General features: G+C 37.6%; 1 long non-coding RNA gene across 1 annotated transcript in view; it reads right to left on the bottom strand.

The window, feature by feature from the left end:
* Positions 1 to 7,675: 7,675 nt before the first annotated feature.
* Positions 7,676 to 19,040, bottom strand: part of LOC145665938 (uncharacterized) — a 91,809-nt gene continuing 80,444 nt past the window's right edge. Inside the window, exon 3 of the long non-coding RNA XR_014127680.1 lies at positions 7,676 to 9,463. This is a non-coding gene — a long non-coding RNA (uncharacterized LOC145665938). The remainder of the gene's footprint in view (positions 9,464 to 19,040) is intronic.

Raw genomic sequence — 19,040 nt, 5'->3', positions numbered from 1 at the left:
TGTGTTTTATAGATAAATTATAGGAAAAGGATCCATCGTACAAACATATATTTTTTTTACATGTTCAATACTTTGAATGATACTATGTATGATTATTGTACATTTCGATGTAAAAGGTTTCTCCAGAGTTTGGGGGCAATACACACAAAAACACGGAGTACATAATACACCCACATACACACATGCGCACAAACAGAACCCTTCTTCTCACTTACCGCTGCCTAGGCACTTCTGTGTAAGCCAATCTTGATGTTAGATTCTGTTATCAGCATGATGTGTTCCAATCGGTACATTCTCCTCCCACTAAGAATAGCGTTTCTCAGTGAGACGTTGCCTCTAGTGTCGTGCGCAAATCAATCAGCTTTCTTTTCAGGCTACTATTTGGTTCCTCCCCAGGGAACTTTCAGATTAAAACGCACAACCTTTGACCTGACGGTCCTAGTGCAACTTCTGTACATTACACCTATTCGCACGACCGCTAAATTGATGCCGACTGCCTGGCCTCTCCAGCCCTTTAAACACTCAGGATTTTGGCTTTTTCTTCGGACTTGGTCCCCATTTCTGAGGCCCCTCAAGGTCATACTATCTAGACGGAGTCCGTAATGTCTTAGGTACGACCTAGCCCAGAAATTCCGCGTGGTTCCTAGTAATCTCTGTCGTCTCTCTCTACCTCACTCTGTCGGCATCCCCGGAAGCGTCCATACCTTATGCTATTGGCTAACTTGCCACTGTTTCTGAAAGCTTGATGACAGCCTGGGTTCTGTCCATAATTGCTGATCGGGTTAGGAAACTGATGGTCAAAGTCTGCCTCCTTCGAACTTGTCAATCTGCTTCTGCAAGTTTAGCTTCAGCCCGGATGTAAGCGCCAGAAATCGATGGATAAACTTAGGAAGCTGACGGTCGAAGTTCTGTTACTCCTCTATTTAATGTGGGTTTTGATAGACTCTAGGTTTATTGCCTAGCTAGCCTAAACTTACCGGTAGATCAAATAGTCACATCTGTACTCCTAAACCTTCTACTAGGACTGAATCGTACCCTTCCAGTCTAGTGAAGTTTTGTTTTATTTTGTTAGTGAGTTTCTCTCTGTGAAAGTGATTAGAGATTGGAACTTGTGACGTAAGCTATATGTATATTTTCTATAGACACTTATTTACACACAAAGCCCCGGATCGTGGACTTGTAATATCAGTAGGACCAATAAACTGCAGGTGTACTGCAAGGAACAGTTCTTTTGAGTTTTTGTTCTCAGTGATATCTCAAAGGGTTAACTATAAAGCTTTTATCAGGATAACGAACTCCATCCTTTTTCTCAGAAGTTTAGTCTTGTCCGAGGCCAACGCTACCTTGTAAAACTAAGATCTTCAGATTGGTTGTTAGCTGAGTTACTGTTCCAGTTTGTAACTTTGTGGCTCAAATTATAAATGGTGATTTGCATAAACTTCGTTGACCAATTCAGAAGTATTTTGGTTAATTACTAAACACTCTTGTGTGCATACCGGTCTACGCAAACGCATACCGCCGGCCCGCCACAAGTCCTAGATATTTTGTCTTCACAATTTCGCTATGAAATACATTTGTAGTGTTGTTACAATCGATACATTTTCTTTAAAATCCATTTTTTCTATCTTTTGTTTTTATTTTTAATTTCAAACACTTGCAAAAAACAAAAATACGAAAAAATCACATTTCAAAAGCGATCTCTTCCCAAAACTTTTGAGGTGTTAAGTAAGCTATTACATTCCTTAACATTGCTACCTTTCTCCAAACTAGTGAGAGGAAAACGGAAAGACGTTGGAAGAAAATTAAAAATATTTTAGGTAAATGGCAAGTAGCGTCAGAGACTTCGTTCTGTAACTCAATCTAAGTATTTCCCTGGATTTCTGCATTTTGCGCTAATAGTATTTTCCTTTTTCCCAATTTGCTAAATTTTGTTCCAAAATTTCCCCATAGAGGAATTTCCCTCAATCTACTAAAACTGGTCCCAATTACATACACAGCAAGTTAATGGCACTATTAACAGATGTGCATATTTTATGAGATTATTTCCAAAAGCTTCCTTCCTGATACTCAAATATCGCTCCACTGGTAATAAACGTTCATGGCATACAGTGCCATCTATGAATGAAATAATGTATTACTTTCAATGTACTACTTTCAACTGTCTTGCAGCGTGAGTTCACTGGAGTCAGGGATATGAAATAGTCGCTGTGCGTTGAGCTCTCCTACTCCATGACAATGCTCCAGTCCACGCGGCTGTTGTTGTCAAAGTTGCAGTGAACAACTGTGACTCCGAGGGATTGTTAACCCACCCTACAACGCAGATCACTGCAACCTTTGCAACAACAGCCGTCTGGATTGGAGCATTGTCATGCAGTCAGACGAGGATGTACTATATCGCCCAATTATCCAAGCTTTATAGTGAATGTCTAATGAAGGAAGTATTAATGGAAATTGGGGATTTCAAGATTGGAGGGCAGATCATTAACATCAGGTATGCAGATGATACTGTTATTATAGCTAGAACCGAAGAAGGATTACAGCAGATAATTGACAAAATAGTTCACACTGGGAAACTACATGGAAATCAACATTCAAAATTTTAATAGTGGGAGAACCGGGATTCCCGGAGGGAGCTCATGTGGTTCGGATTCCACTTTAATCGGTAGGTCCACGTCTCATATAGCCCCGCTGCTGAAAGGGACGTTAAATTCAAAATCAACTCAACTCAAAATTTTAATGAGACTATCCCGTGGAAACGTGCCCATACGGGTCAGAGTAGAACAAAGGGGAAGTATTTTGATGAGAGAGAGAGACGGTTACTGCACCAAAGAGATCAGGACAAGAATTACCATAGCCAAAGAAGCATTCAAAAAAAAAAAAAAAAAAGATAACTCTTAATTACCAGGGTTAACTTTAGACTAAGGAAGAAACTGGACAATTGCTATATATGGAGGATTAGATTGTATGATTCAGAGACTTGGAAATTACGAAGTTACAGAAGAAATATTTAGAGAGCTTCGGAATGTGATGTTGGAAGATGAAGAAAAAAATCTCACAGAGAATAACAAACAAAGACGTTTTAAAATGGATAGGAGCAGGGGCGGATCCAAGACGGACTTCTCGGGGGAGCGGTCGGTAGTAATACTGCTACTTAGAGCTACTTTTAAGAGCTCCAAACTTTTTATGAATGGATTTATTTATATATGAAATAAGAAAATTTCGTCTTCTGCGGGGAGGGGGATTGCCCCTCCTGGATCCGCCCCTGGATAGGAGAGAAGAGGATACTTTTAACAGGCATCCTTCGTAGGAAGGCCAATTGGATTGGACACATCTTACGAAGAAATTGTTTTCTTCATATCGCTATAAAAGAAAAGATGAAAGAAAAGCGAGGAATAGGAAGAAGAGCACAACTGATCGATTATTTGAAAAATAGAGAAAAATATTGGGAATTAAAGGAGGAAGCTGGAGATAGAGAAAAGTGAGAAAAAAAATATCCAGGCCCAAAACTAAAATTAAAAATCTCATTAGAACCAGTCCAAAATAATAATAATAATATTATTATTATTATTATTATTATTATTATTATTATTATTATTATTATTATTATTATTATTATTATTATTATTATTATTATTATTATTATTAATGATGTTTGTCTCGGCTGCCAAGAATGCGATGCAGCACTTGCAAATTGCGATGCAATTTAAATTTGTTTGGCATTTTGCTACGCAAAACTCAAAATTTAAAAAGGCGCTGATATATAGCTATATAAAGCGCTTATATACGAGCGCTCGTGTAATAAAACATTTGCAAATCTTAAATATTCAATGCACATACGAATCCTTACAATTTAAGATATTACTACATACATAGATGATAGGAAGAGTACGGACAAATATTACGTCCACTTCCTGGAGTAGGGGTGGTTGCATTTTTCAGCGTAGGAAGAAAGAAATAAACAAATGACAAACGAAATCCCAGTAAAGAGAATTTAACTACAAGTCTTCCTCTTGTCTGTACAGTACATCATATATAATTTAAATGGTTAGACCATTAAGGGCGGAAAGAAAGAATTAAATGAATAATAAATTTAAGGCAACCATTAGCTTAAGACATTAAGCTTACATTAGGAGTTAAGGAAAAGGGAAAAGAAAACTACAAGCAGTGATTTAAAATGTGTTGATGTGGAACGAGATTTTTACTCTTTGCTTGTTTCTTTATATTCATCGGAGGGAAGGGGATTTAATGGTCATTGCAAAGCTCATTAACACGCAAATCGCCATAATAATAATAATAATAATAATAATAATAATAATAATAATAATAATAATAATAATAATAATAATAATAATAATAATAATAATAATACAACCGAATAAATTGGTGTGTGTAAAATTATTGATAATTCAAATAATATTGTTCTTAGCGGTATTCCAAATTATTATTATTGCACCTAAAAGACAATTTAAAAAGTCATATCTCAATTATAATAATGGAAAATTTTATAAATATACGAGGGTACTTTAACAAATTTTCGGTGTAATGTAGTTTTAAAGATCTGAGGCGTTAGGCTGAGATCGTTCTGAGGGGAAACTCGTCGGGGTTTCGAGTCCCTTTCAAACCTATGGGCGTCTTTTTTTTTTTTTTTTTTTTTTTGTTGTTGTTTTTAGTTTGTACTCCATATTTCTGTTCGTATTCTCATCAATGTTTACCCAGGAGACGAGATGTGTCCTTTCAAATTCGAGACAAGGTGGGAAATATCGAATTTCTCGTCTCGTTTTCGAGACAACAAATTTCATGAATTTCATGCTGAACTAGTTCACCGAAGTTTTATGTCAAAGACTGTCTTAATATGTTATGTGGTTAATAATACTATAAAAATATAAATTGGTAAGTTAAGTGATTGTGTGAAAACTACGTGAAGCATTTATCAATGGGAGATATGCAAGTCATTATACGATATACTCCAATAATAAATATAGTTTAAATGTTGTTATATCACACCTTTCGTGGGTCTACCGTGACGCGGAAGGAGTTTGATAACTTGTAGATTAAATTAGAAATTAAATCAGTGCATAAATTTTGAGTTGAGTTGAGTTGAGTTGAGTTTAACGTCCTGTTCAGCAGCGAAGCTATATGAGACGTGGACCTACTGATTAACGTGGAATCCGAACCACATAAGCTCCCGCCGGGAATCGAACCCGGGTCTACCATGCATAAATTTAGTACATATATTTACAAAAAGGTCATTCCACCATTAGCATCAATCTCATTAAAAATCTATTGTCTCCTTTAGCTTCGGAGCATAATTGTGGGACGTGAAACTCCAGGATGAAAAAAATATATTTCCTGCCCTAATGGCATTTGAAAGAGGCAGCAGATTACACTCTTCATATGAAGTTAAATGAAACTCCCAAGTTTAACATTCCACTATCATTTCCTGATACTTCGGCTGTTTACAATTAGCCGAAGTAAAACGTAAGAATGCGATTTTCTGATCAGAGCCAGGACAGAGAGAACAGATTTGGCAATGAAGGGGAGGGAAGGAAAAAATGAAATCTTTAAGTTGTACGTCCCACGGTTATGTCGGTTCGGCTAAAGGAGATGATGAGAGATGATTGAAATGGTGGAATGAAGAAAGTGGGAGGAAACGGGAGAACCCCGAGAAAACCCACGAGCACGGTATTTGCCCACCACAAAGTCCACATGGCGCGAGCTGGGATCGAACCAGGGACCCGAAGCATCGGAGGTGAACGGGTGGGAAGGAGGTAGGTAGAATGGAATAAATCAAGTGTTGCCAGTGTACGATTAGTTATGAATCCACGAGAAACGTCTGTGGAAAACCTTCGAGTATCCCTGTTTCGCCTGTCACCACTGTCTTCTATCAACGGTAGGTTTGCTGTCTTCTCCTTGCTCTGCCAATGTAGTTTACAAAGAATATGGTCAGTAAACGTCACAGAGCATCCTGTTACTACCTTGAAGACTATAAAAAAATGCATCAGTTCAACCAACGATATTAGAAGATAATTGGCAGCTTCGAAAAGACACAATGAAGGGTAATAGACACGAGGGCTGGGCGATATTGAATATATATGCCTATCGATAAATCGATATTCTAAATATCGAAATGTCGATTCGATAAAATTACTGGCCGATAAATCGATATTTTTCGGTATTTTGTTTATCGATATTTTGTCGATATCAATTCTCGATATCCAGATCCGAATATCGCACTGCCCTACACCACTCGCCCTGGGATTCAACTAGAAATCCTTCACACCAGAAGCAACCGCTTTACATCTGAAATAACAACACTGAAGAGGAGTTTCGAAGTTTACTCTTAAAAGTGTATCTACCAACGCCACTCTAGGGATGAAACACAATACAAGAAATAACATGATAAATATGTGAAGATTGTTATCACATATTCAGCTCATGTGAGAGACAACTATTGCTGTGCTGAAGTACCATTAATGACGAGACAAAACTTAACGCGACTCCTTTTTACTCATGTGAACATACAGTTAATTAGCCCTTGAGGCAAGGCTCATCAGAAATTCTAACACATGTAGGCATCCACACACACACACACACGTACCAATAGATACACCTGTCTTGCCTCTAGAAGTGGGCTGTTTTCCACTTGTTGAGGTACACAACATACATGAACTATACAATACCTGTGTAGTACTCTCTTCTGACAGATTCTCACATACATATCTTGTATCGATGTCTATATATGGAGATGTGTGAAGAAGCGGTAGGCGCCGTTGCATCGGTACGTGAAGATATTAGTATACCATCGATGACAATGTTTTGATGGATTGTAAATAATTGTCGCCGGATGTCACTGTTCACTGACACGAAAAGCAGTAAACCTTTCTTTCGATAGGCACAATAGAATGTTTCTATGTTCTATTACTTGTCAAACTCTTGAATATTATAGATCCTAACATATCACTGGCAAAAAAAAAAAAAAAAAAACTTTAGATTATGTTAGATATTGACAGTTTAGCATCTTAGATTAGATTATAGTAGAATAGTTTAGGAGCTTAGATTAAGTTGAGCTAGAATAGTTTAGTATCTTAAATTAGATTAGATTAGAATAGTTTATTATCTTAAGTTAGATTAAGTTGGAATAGTTTACCATCTTTGACTAGATTAGGTTAGAATAGTTTAGCACCTCAGACTAAGTTAGGTTTGGATTGAGTTGAATTGATTTTGAGTTTAACGTCGCGTTCAGTAGCGAGGCTATGTGAGACGTGGACCTACTAATTAACGTGGAATCCGAATCACTTGAGCTCCCGTCGGGAATTGAACCCGGGTCTCCCACGCCAAAGGCGCGTCCGCTAATAGGTTTGGATTGAATCAGTGCGTGGAAAAAGAGAACAATCTACAATATTTACTTCTGGAAAGGTATGTATATATAGTTCATAGGGTCCCTAGTTCGATCTCCGATAGCGCCAAGTAGATTTTGTAGTGGACGAAAACCATACGAGTTTATTTACTCAGAGTTCTCCCGTTTTCTTTCACTTTCATTATTCCACCATTTTGTTCATTACGATCACCATCCATAGCCTCGACGGATAATCATGTGAGACATTAATCTAAAAATAAATAAATAAATAATAAAGAAAGAAAAAAGAAAAATCTTCAAATTGGTACTGTGCACAAATTTATTTAATTATTATAGTGCTATTGTTGACTAACACTGGTTTTAGCCTTTAAATACGTAATTACATTAAATTATTACGAAATATTGAAATCATAACGATACTCGTATTTAGATACAATGTATCTGTGATAGAAGTAGATATTTTTAAAATGGCAATTTAGTCATGTTCTTGGTAGAATTCGAGCTTCAGTTTTTTGCAAAGTACTTAAATGCATTTTATTCAGCTGAAACTCCTGAGGCAAACGGTGTTTCATAAATTCAAAATACATTATTTTCGCTTTAGTTCAGAGAGAAAGAGGAAAAAAGGAAAAAAGAACCATCTTAAAATGCGTTGGAGAAGATTTATCTTAACGAGAAAAGGCGTTGAAGCAAATCATTTAATAACACTTTTGTTCAAGCGGATCAATACGTAAACGCAACATGTTCCGACATGCTCCCCTTTCCCCCCTTCATAATGCTTGTTAGTCTAAAACAAATGACCTTGCAGTGTTAAAGTAGAAACAACTCCGCCCCTCGATTTGAAAACAGCACGTTAGACTTAATAGTCCTTCGCCAAAGGGTTAATTGCGATCTCTTCAAAACACCGTTTGCGAGCTCGTTGTTGGTAATTTTTGTTGACGGCATTTTGTTATTTTTGTTTTTCCTCTTTGTTTTCTTGGTGTTCTGCGCTTCTCAGATTGCATTTCTTCTCCTGCTGCTAGTTAATGTTAGTGATAATGGTAATGAGCTTAAGAGTGTTTGAGAAGCTAATGTCATGGAGGTTGTTAAGTTTATACATGGAGCTCATTAACAAGTAGAGACATCATTTCACTGACAAGATGTCAGACAGTGGTCTAGTAAAATAGTTCTACGTTAATTCAAAATTTTTACTTTAATTATTTGGGTGTTCGTTTATCATTTTTTTTTTTAATATTATTACGAGGGATGATCTAAAACAGGTTAAAAAGCCTATTATGTCTTATGTGTGAGACATAGCTAGAAGATCAACACACCTCTAGGGCTGTGCCATATGTCGATATATCGATATCGTCGATATCGATATCAGCTTATATCGATAATCGATATAGCAAAAATATCGACGTCGATATATCGATATCCGATATCGTCGATAACGATATTTAATATTGATATCAGTGTTGTCAATATCGATATTCGATATATCTATTCGATATCGATATCAGAAAAATATCGAATGTCAATATCGAAATTTCGATATCGCACAGCTTGATGATAAAGCTCACTCAACACTAGTCCTCGATATACTTAGAGTTTTTGTTCAACCGCTTATCACAACGGCAGATAAAGTTTTCTAGACCGTTTGCATAAAAATCCGCGTCAAGTCCTTGTAGCCACTGTGAAGTAGCAATTTTGACATAATCACATGCCAGATATCGATTATCAGCAATTTATTTGCTCTAGAACAAGGAAAATGTGAAAGTCACTGGGGGCTAGGTCAAGATTGTAGAAGGGGTGCTCCACTGGAATCCAAGCGTAACGTCAGTGGTTGAAGTACTGGATCTACCACTGTGTCCAGAGTTGATATTAACAATATTATTCCGTCTTTGTTTCAAGACACCACACCACTTCCCCACGTTGCTTTGAAGTTTAGTCCTCATCGTACACCTCTAAAATCTTCCTATGAATGTCAATATATATATTTGTTTTTGGCTCACAGGAACCATACCACTTCTGGCCTTACTTCTACTCTTCACAGTTTTCCAGACGAGTCATCATGATGTTAATGTCCGCTTCTCGGGTAAACATGATCAGAATCGGGAGTTTTCAAACCTGCAACGAGACAGACATGTTATTAATCTACAAATAAATGTCCCTTAAATGACAGCAAATAACATAAAAGTTTGTAACGTTTCTTTCGATCATTTCTCACACTTAACTTATTTCTGCTTTAAATAAACATTCAAAAAAAATCATGGTGATGTGAGTAAATATTTAATAATTAATTATTCGTGATTGGAGAAAGCTATCGAACCATCACCAGTTATTCCTGATTTCAATAAATATTCGAGTTGAGTTGATTTTAGTTTAGCGTCCCTTTCAGCAGCGAGGCTATATGAGACGTAGACCTACTGATTAACGTGGAATGCGAACCACATGAGCTCCCGCCGGGAATCGAATCCGGGTCTCCCACGCCAAAGGCGCGTACGCTAACCGCTTAACCATTGTATTTTGAACAGATGTTCGAATAAGTGGTGTTCTTGTATGAATTATCAGTGATTAAATAATTATTGGAGCAATTGTTCGTGATTTGATTAAATTTCTGGACAGTTATTCGTTATTGCAATAATTTTTCGAACAATTATTCGTGATTTCAATGAATATTCGAACACTTGTTAATAATTGAATGAATATTGTAATATCGCTAGCGTAGTCGATAGTTTTACAGACATTGTATTCGTGGATCCAAAGTAGCTGTATACTGCTACCGACATCATAATATTCCATTCTCTTATCACATGTTTTTCTCCTTTGCTCTTTTGTTTCTCTCTGCCACTTCTCTGATTGTAAAAATGTGCCCCTACGTCATACATTGGACATTTGGAGATATGAGTGATCTATGATGACGGACATGGAGACAGAGGCGTCGTTTGGGGAGGGCAGAGGCAATTCCTCCCCCCTGAGTTTGAAGAACACATGTATTGTATAGTAATAGAAAACGTGAAACTCATATTGGGGGACAATCTTGACTCCCTTTCTCTGGCAAAGCACGGGCGTCCTTCGCGGGGGGATCGGGAGGATGCGTCCCCCTAGATTTTAGTCAAATATTTTTTAAGAAATTATACTAATTTGTATATATAACTTTTGTCGGAAAAAGATTTTTATTTTGATTCATCCGGTTTCCTCCCCAGATTTAAAAAGCTAACGACGCCAATGTGCAAATTGTGAAATGATGTTATTGCATGGAGAGGATAATGTATGTAGCTCAATTGAGTAAACACTCAATTCTGTTTCTTTTAAAGATTCTATAGATCAGTGGCTGATTCACTGGAAGGACATAGGGATGAAAGTTCCCCCCAAAGAATTCCTTTTTAAAGGCACCTATAAATCAATACACTATTTTATTTTGATATAATGTAAAACTCCGTTTTTCCGTCCAGGAGTCAATCTGCCCTCTCTAAAGGTTAATTCACACACAGTATGCCGTGCAATACCATTTCTCTGCCGTGCTCCGTACGATGCCACGGCCACGACCATTCACACACACCATGCCGTGCCGTACCGCTACTGCTCTCTATATCATTTTCCTTGGTTATGGTCAACTTCGTGTCGTTTCGTGTGCTACGAAGAAAGCCGAAGGAACGTAGCCAACGAGCCATGACCGGATTGGTATCTCTTCAATTCAGCCTGTCGGGGCACGGCACGTCATGTGTGAATTAAAAAACACAATCCAATAAATTTTCAATACCAAAGATTTAAAAAAAATCGTGGACCACTACATGGAAACTGCACACTAATTATGAATTAACATCACCTATCCTTCTGGATCCGCTATACTCGAGACCAGAAGTTTATGCAAGGAAGGACAGCTGAGGTTTAAACCTCCCTTTGACCAGCGGTGATTCCTAACATCAAAATAAGACAAAATGTATAGACCAACCTAGGTGCACAAATGCTTCCTTTCGGATTTACAGGCTGCCGAAGACATGAAAAAATGAAAATCCAACGCTCCAAAACTATAGGACCTACCGTAGTCGGGTCAATACTTCACTTAGGAACTAATATATGCCCTATCAAAATAACCATATTTCAGAATCCTGCGGTACTTCTCCAACAATTTTTATATGCCCGTAGCCACACTCCCTCTATAAAAATTATTCCGTAATTACCTTAGGATTCGGAAACATATAAGTTCCTAAGTGAAGTCTTGACCCGACTTCGGTTGGTCCCATAGTTTCGGATCTAGGAACCTTTAAAGTTCATTTTTCACCTTTTGTGAGGCTTATAACCCCGAAAGGAAGCATTTGTGCACCCAGGTTGGTCTATACTTTCTGTCTTATCTTGGTGTCAGGAATCACTTCTCAAACGCTGTCGGTGTTGTATGAAACACCCTATATATAGGGTTAACTGTAGCTATGTGGACAAAATTCAGCAGGTGAATCCGGGCACCTGTACGAGAAAAAAGTCCTTGGAACATATGCGAGCTGATCAATAGTTTGGAAGATACAGGCCGCCGAAAGCGTGGGAAAATTAATTTTAGAGGTCTATAGCTCCACTATCCTGAGTGACAGAGCTAAGGCGGAAAGGTCACGTCAAAGAAACCGAACATGCTCTATCCAAAACTGCCCATACTGAAATCATGACATTGGTGTGCAAGGGATTCCTCAAAGAAAGTGGGGAATCCCCGGAAATTGTGTGTCAAATGTGGGTCTAAAGTTGCACGGTTCGAAGATTATACGAACAGTAAACAATGATTTGTCGTTAGAAATGTCACATCGCCAACATTGTCAATATGGCACAGGAGTGTACACTTGCTATGTGGGATTGCATACCTGCAACATCAGGCAGGGGTTATAACAGCGGCGGCTAGTACTATATATTGCATGGTTGTGCAACCGGATATTTTTTAGTGTATCAGTAAAAAATAATCCTTTGCTCTTGAGCGCAAAACAGTATTGACACATTTCTGAAAAAAGTCAATTAAAAAACGGAAAGAAAGAGAGAGATTTACATTTCCAGTGGCAGCGAACGTTGCCACTGGAAGCAGTAACATTGAGCATATGGCAGCGAGCTCCTATCTCTTAACATGGGGAAGTGGATTTATTCTTGCATCGCTCCTATCTTCCCGTATTGCTCTCTTGCGGTTGCACTTTCTTACGCAACTGGTTAGCTTCTGTAATAGTTACGAATTCCTCCGCTTAGCAGCGCTTGACTCAATTGATAGGGTGAGGGAGATACAGACGCTTGGAAGAAAGAAGTTATTCACAAAACATAAACTCGCAAAGAACAAATTTAAGTCTGGTGGTAGCAGGGACGGATCCAGGCTGAAAGTTTGGGGGGGGGGGGTCGTTCGAAGTCAATAGATTTTATTTAACATTTATAATACAAAGGTGAAAATACTTGGGATAAGTTTTATTTTTAAGAAAATCCTATTCTGGGGGGGGGGTCGATCGAGTCTCGAAGAAGAAAATGTCTTACTACTGGTCTAATTCTTAGCTCTGTCTCTTTCGTGCACATGATTCCGTGTTCGATTTCCGGCGGAGAGCATAAATTAATATCAAATCATTCACTTCCAATACTCATCTGTCTTCTTTAGCCTAATTTGCTGGAACGTTAAACTTTTTTTTTTCATTTTCGAAGGAAAACATCTTAGATTCCATGCTTCTTTACAGACTAAAATACGTGGTTTCTGAAAATGGACTTTTTGTACCGTATATTTATACAAAGAAATGCTAACAAAATGCATATTATCGGAGGAGAGAGGTGCTTCTGGACCCTAAAGAAAATAAAGCGGAAAATATTTGCGGTTGCGGTTGCGATGCTTTCTAGTCAGAGAAACTTGGCGAGCAGCATTTCAGATCTCAATAAAGTCATAGAAAAATTTGAAGCCCAAAAGATCGAAGAAAGACCTTCCATTCTAAAATAATGCATAGTTTATATAATTAAATAATTTTGTTTAACTGCGTGCATGCAATTTTCTTGCTTTTTCTTCTTCTTTTCGGATGAACACCATCATTCATGGCTTACGACACATATTATATATTCGATTTATCTCGTGTTCAATAACATGAGTGTAGAGGTTTTGTATATAAATAGTGTATAAACGTACATTGATAGTGGCTGTTTGAAAAAAAAGGAAATAGATTATATATTAAATCAATATTAGACAAATAATTTAATCAATAATATACAAATAGAGCTTAAAAGACTTTCCTCTTCATATTTCCTAAATATTTTTTGGATAAGACTCAAGATGCTGGGGGAGGGGAACTCTTGCGCGTACCTACATACCTTTGATATTGCAATATTGCAACCGGTGCTTGTACAGACTACGAACCGCTACTGAGTTATAACAGGGAAGAATGTGCTCTTGAGTTACAGTACATGAGAGGGGCAGTTGTTTGCAATGAATAGAAGTAGCACATTATGTAAACAATTGCAATACGAAGACATGGGACTTAGTCGCAACAAAGATGAAAAAAGGGTGCAAGAACTCGAAACATATGGCATATGAAAGGCTAGTAAATAAGACAAACATGCACGTGTGTTGTAGGAGTGGACCAAGTAAACGAAACTAGTAGGTCAGTCTTGTCTCGTTGTCTCGTCTCGAAGGTACGGCTTGGTTTTGAAATGAGACGAGACAGGAAAAGTTATCGTCTCCTAGCAACACTAGTAAGAACTCGAAAAAGTTTGGGTTCATGTGGACACCGAAACACTACGCTGGTAGGAATGGCCTATGTTCTGGGAAAGAATTGAGATATGTAGGGGCGAACCAGGTCGATTTCAGTACAGATACCATTCAGGCATATCCCTGGTGGTACTGAGGGAAATCCTGACAACTGTCAGGATGGCCGAACCGGAATTTAGCAATGTAAATAGTGTGTGGCATGTACGTCCCTCAGCTAGCATAACGTGCGGGGTGACGGGAGATAAGGTAATGAATGGCCTATGTCTTGGAGAGGTACCGTTACCATATTAGAGTGATGTAATAGTGTAAATTAGGGAAAGCTGCCTTAAAGAGAAACAAAGTTATTCATAAATAGAACTATCCAGTTCCAAAATATGTCATTCTACCATTCGTATAGTACAAGAATATGTGAACCTGTATTCTTACAATACCTTATTGCAAGCGACAGGGTTCTTGTTTCTTCTGGAAACTTCACAGGAGATGTTGGGAGTGCCCTCCCTGCGCGTCAATGCATGCAGCAACTCGTCGCATCATGTATTGCCGAACCTGCTCCAATCGCTCTTGTTGCACCCGAAGTTCGTCAAAGGTTGTACGAAAGGGCGGATCCAAGGGGGTGCTATAGCCCCCCTTGACCCTCAGGTATACACTGGATAAAATGGACTTCAATTCTGTTTCACACTGGATAAAGCGGCAAACTATGGTTTAGCCACTCCCTTGATCATATCCTGGATCTGCCACTGGTTGTACGGATACGTTGTTGAAACGTTTGGAGATCACGAATGTGCTCAGTATACACGACACTTTTCACTTGTCCCCACAAGTAGAAGTCTAAGGGTTTGAGGTCAGATGATCGGGCAGGCCATGCAACAGGACCTCCGTACCTCCTTCACCCCGCACGTCATTCCCCGCTGGCTGAAGGACGTAGATGCCACACACTATTTACATTGCTAAATTCCGGTTCGGCCATCCTGACAGTTGTTAGGGTTTCCCTCAGTGCCACCAGGCCTATGCCTGAATGGTATCTGTACTGAAATTGACCTGGATGGCCCTTACATATCTCAATTCTTTCCCAGAACATAGGCCATTCCTACCAGCGTAGTGTTTCGGTGTCCACATAAACCCAAACTTTTTCGACTACTTGCTACTGTTACTGGAAGACGATAACTTTTCCTGTCTCGTCTCATTTCAAAACCGAGCTGTATCTTCGAAACGAGACAACGAGACAAGACTGACCTACTAGTTTCGTTTACTTGGTCCACTCCTACAACACACGTGCATGTTTGTCTTATTTACTAGCCTTTCATATGCCATGTGTTTCGAGTTCTTGCACCCTTTTTTCATCTTTGTTGCGACTAAGTCCCATGCCTTTGTATTGCAGTTGTTTACATAATGTGCTATTTCTATTCATTGCAAACGACTTCCCCTCTCATGTATGGTAACTCAAGAGCGCATTCTTCCCTGTTGTAACTCCTGCCTGATGTTGCAGTTATGCAACCCCACATAGCAAATCTACACTCCTGCGCCATATTGACAATGTTGGCGATATGACATTTCCGACAACAAATCATTGCTTACTGTTCGTACAACCTTCGAGCCGTGCAACTTTAGACCCACATTTCGACACATAATTCCCGGGATTCCCCACTTCCTTTGAGGAATCCCTGGCACACGAATATCATGATTTAAGCATAGGCAGTTTTGGATAGAGCAGATTCGGTTTCTTTGACGTGACCTTGCCGCCATAGCTCTGTCATTCAGGATAGTGGAGTTATAGAAGAGAGCTCTAAAATTAATTTTCCCACGCTTTCGGCGGCTTGTATCTTCCAAACTATTGACCAGCTTGCATGTTCCAAGGACTTTTTTTTTTCTCGTACAGGTGTCTGGAATCACCTACTGAATTTTGTCCACATAGTTACCGTTCACCCTATATATATATAGGGCCGGATCCAGGATTCTCTGTAGGGGATGCACCAATAACTACCAGTACATTTGAATTATATTTAAGTTTTTTAAATGCCTTTAGGTATGTGTGATGTGAATGAGGAATTCCTTTGGAAATGCTAAGTGTCTGCTCTCGATGAATTCTTTTCTTTCAACCTTCAGAAAATTGACTTAAACTATTGATTTTGCAAAACTCACTGCTAGCTTCTCACTTTAGGTAGTGTATATTTACAACGAAGGGGGTGTGCATATATATACAGTCGCGGATCCAGGATATGACGAAAGGAGGGACTGAACCATAGTTAGCCGCTTTACCCAGTGTAAAGCAAAGATTGAAGCCCATTTTATCCAGAGTATACCTGAGCGTCAAGGATGGGGGCCTATAGCCCCTTTGATCCGCTCCTTATATATATATATATATATATATATATATATATATATATATATATATATATATATATATATATATATATATATATATATATATATATATATACCAAAATCGTCTTTGTTTTAAAAGGAAATTGAGTGCTTGAACCCTCCCCCTCCTAATTGACAGTAATTCTGCGTATGCTATTGCTACAAACATGCTTCTTGTTTCATTAATTTCTTGTTGTAATCACATAACAGCCCTTGTTGCCTCGTTCATGAAACATCTGTTGCTACTACGAGTAGTACCGGTACCTTTTCTTTTTATTACGGAGCTACTAAAATAAGAGCTTGGAAGTCTTGTGGTGATGTCGTGTGTCGGAACTCTCACCCCCTGAACCACAGCTTAGACACATACCAAATAACTACATCTTCACAAACACGAGACAATGACCTCAAAACTTTCTTTTTAAAAAAGAATAAGAACAGAATTCAAGATGATATTGTCGTCGTGTGTTTATCCACTAGGGCATACACACGCCCTCTGTACACATGCTTGTAATCAAACGACCATAAGAAAAGACAAGAAAAAAAAAGTATCATAATGTTTTCCTGCTGTGGAATAGGAACGATATAATCCTCTCGACTGCAGTCACCCGCCGTGTACAGCTGATGGAAGATGTTGATGCACACGATACATAACAGTATGACCCGTCTTCCTTTTAACCCTTTTTGTGCCCTTGTTTTTAAAATTCTCTGTATGTTTATGTTTGAGAATAGAATCATGTGTTTAGTAAGAGTTGTTTCCGTCTCTTGTTTTATACCCTTCGCACACCACTCGTGATTCCACTGATGTCATTGTTTGATGCTAGAGTTGCAACCTGTATCGTATTTTATGGGCATAGCCCCGTTTCAATTTCTGTCTCTAAATCCAAACGGAATTTAAAATAGCAGAGAATGTAGAATTTCCATGTTAATTAGAATGGAAAGAGAAAGACAATAATATATAATGAACAGGGCCCAGTACAATTGCATCTTTTGTCGCCTCTCTTTCTCTAGAAAGAACAAATCATACCCCATCATGAATAACGACAGGGAGGGGAAACAACACTCTCACTCAGAAAGGTCTAAACACTACAAATACAATTTCGTTATGTCTGTTTTTTCTTTACATATTAATCTGTTATGTTAGTGAAGAAAAAAGCAAATACAGCTGCAGAGGAAAGATGATAGTCCTTTTTTATAGAATTCAATATCGAGCTTGAATCTCAATATATCAGTTTGCAATTCCAGTGCAACTAATTTTTTTTATCTAAATTTCTTGATTTTCCTTCTACATCTGTTAATTTTTAAAAAAAAATGCTTCCATCTTCCATGATAAGGAACTTGTTTATGACAAAGAAAAGACTAGTTTCCATATCAAAACTGTAATAAGTAACTAAATGGAACAGGTGTTCACTATGTTTGAGAATTGAGTTCTTGAACGTGGTTAGAATCAAGCTATTCATACTGGGATTTGTTTGACCATTTGCTTTAGCACTGTCCATGTGACCTTAGACGAATGCGGCGTAAACATGATTTATGAATGTAGTATTCAAATAGAAGATCAGCTGAGTAAATTTAACTACCATCATCATGAAGTCTGTTTCCAACAACAAATATTTATTTTAAATAATATAGTTATGACAGATTTTGCCGCCCCTCGAAACTTTTCGCCCCGTGCAGATGCACATGTTGCACATATAGCAGAGCCGGCCCTGGTAATTAAACTTCTAGTTCAACATCTGACGGTTAGGTTCTTTAAGTTGAATGAGGTTGATGATTAATAAATTAAAAGACAAATTCTGACCAAAGCATATATTAACTAATAAATAATAGCGTTACAGTTTCGGCAAATTAACTTTGCCTTCATCAAGTTAATTTGCCGAAACTGTAACGCTAGTAGTTTACTACTTAATATATGCCTTGGTCAGAATTTGTCTTTTAATTTATACAAGAAGTTCCAAAGCTAGAATTAGTGGTATTTGATGATTAATGAAAATGAATTATTCTGATGAAATTGGTGGAATGAAAATGTCGTAAGGAAATGGGAGAATTCCGAGAAAACCCATATTGTCTACCACGATCATGGATCCCTCGCTCCCAGAAGTGAAGCACTAAGACAAAATGTGCCCCCGAAAATAGACTAGAGAAGCAGATTTTCAATTTTTTACGTTAAATATTATTATTATTATTATTATTATTATTATTATTATTATTATTATTATTATTAATAATAATAATAATAATAATAATAATAATAATAATAATAATAATAATAATAATAATAATAATAATAAAGATTAGTTGTAAATGAGAGCAGAACCCACGTTTTTCTTTTGTCATACATAAATAGGACGTTTTTTTATAAAAAAATCTTCTTAAAGACGTACTTTTTCTATTTTACTTCTGAACCTCTTAATACAATTTATTTTATTTTATTTTATTTTTTGAAGAGGAATTGTTTTGTTCGGTTTATTTTTTATTAAAGGAAAGCGTATTTTTAATATTTATATTGAATTTTATTTTCTGTTTTTTTTTTCGTTATAATTAAATGTGTTTCCTATCTTTGTAGCATTTCATTTGTTTCCTTTTCTACAGGCTTGTGCAGACTCGACGTCTTTTGACACTATACTCTACCTGACAAGATTT

Source organism: Thermobia domestica, chromosome 1, assembly GCF_964235325.1.
Source record: "Thermobia domestica chromosome 1, izTheDome1.hap1.1, whole genome shotgun sequence".
Taxonomy (NCBI): Eukaryota; Metazoa; Arthropoda; class Insecta; order Zygentoma; family Lepismatidae; genus Thermobia; species Thermobia domestica.
Note: the sequence above shows the minus strand (reverse complement) of the source record. Positions and strands in the feature narration are given on the sequence as shown.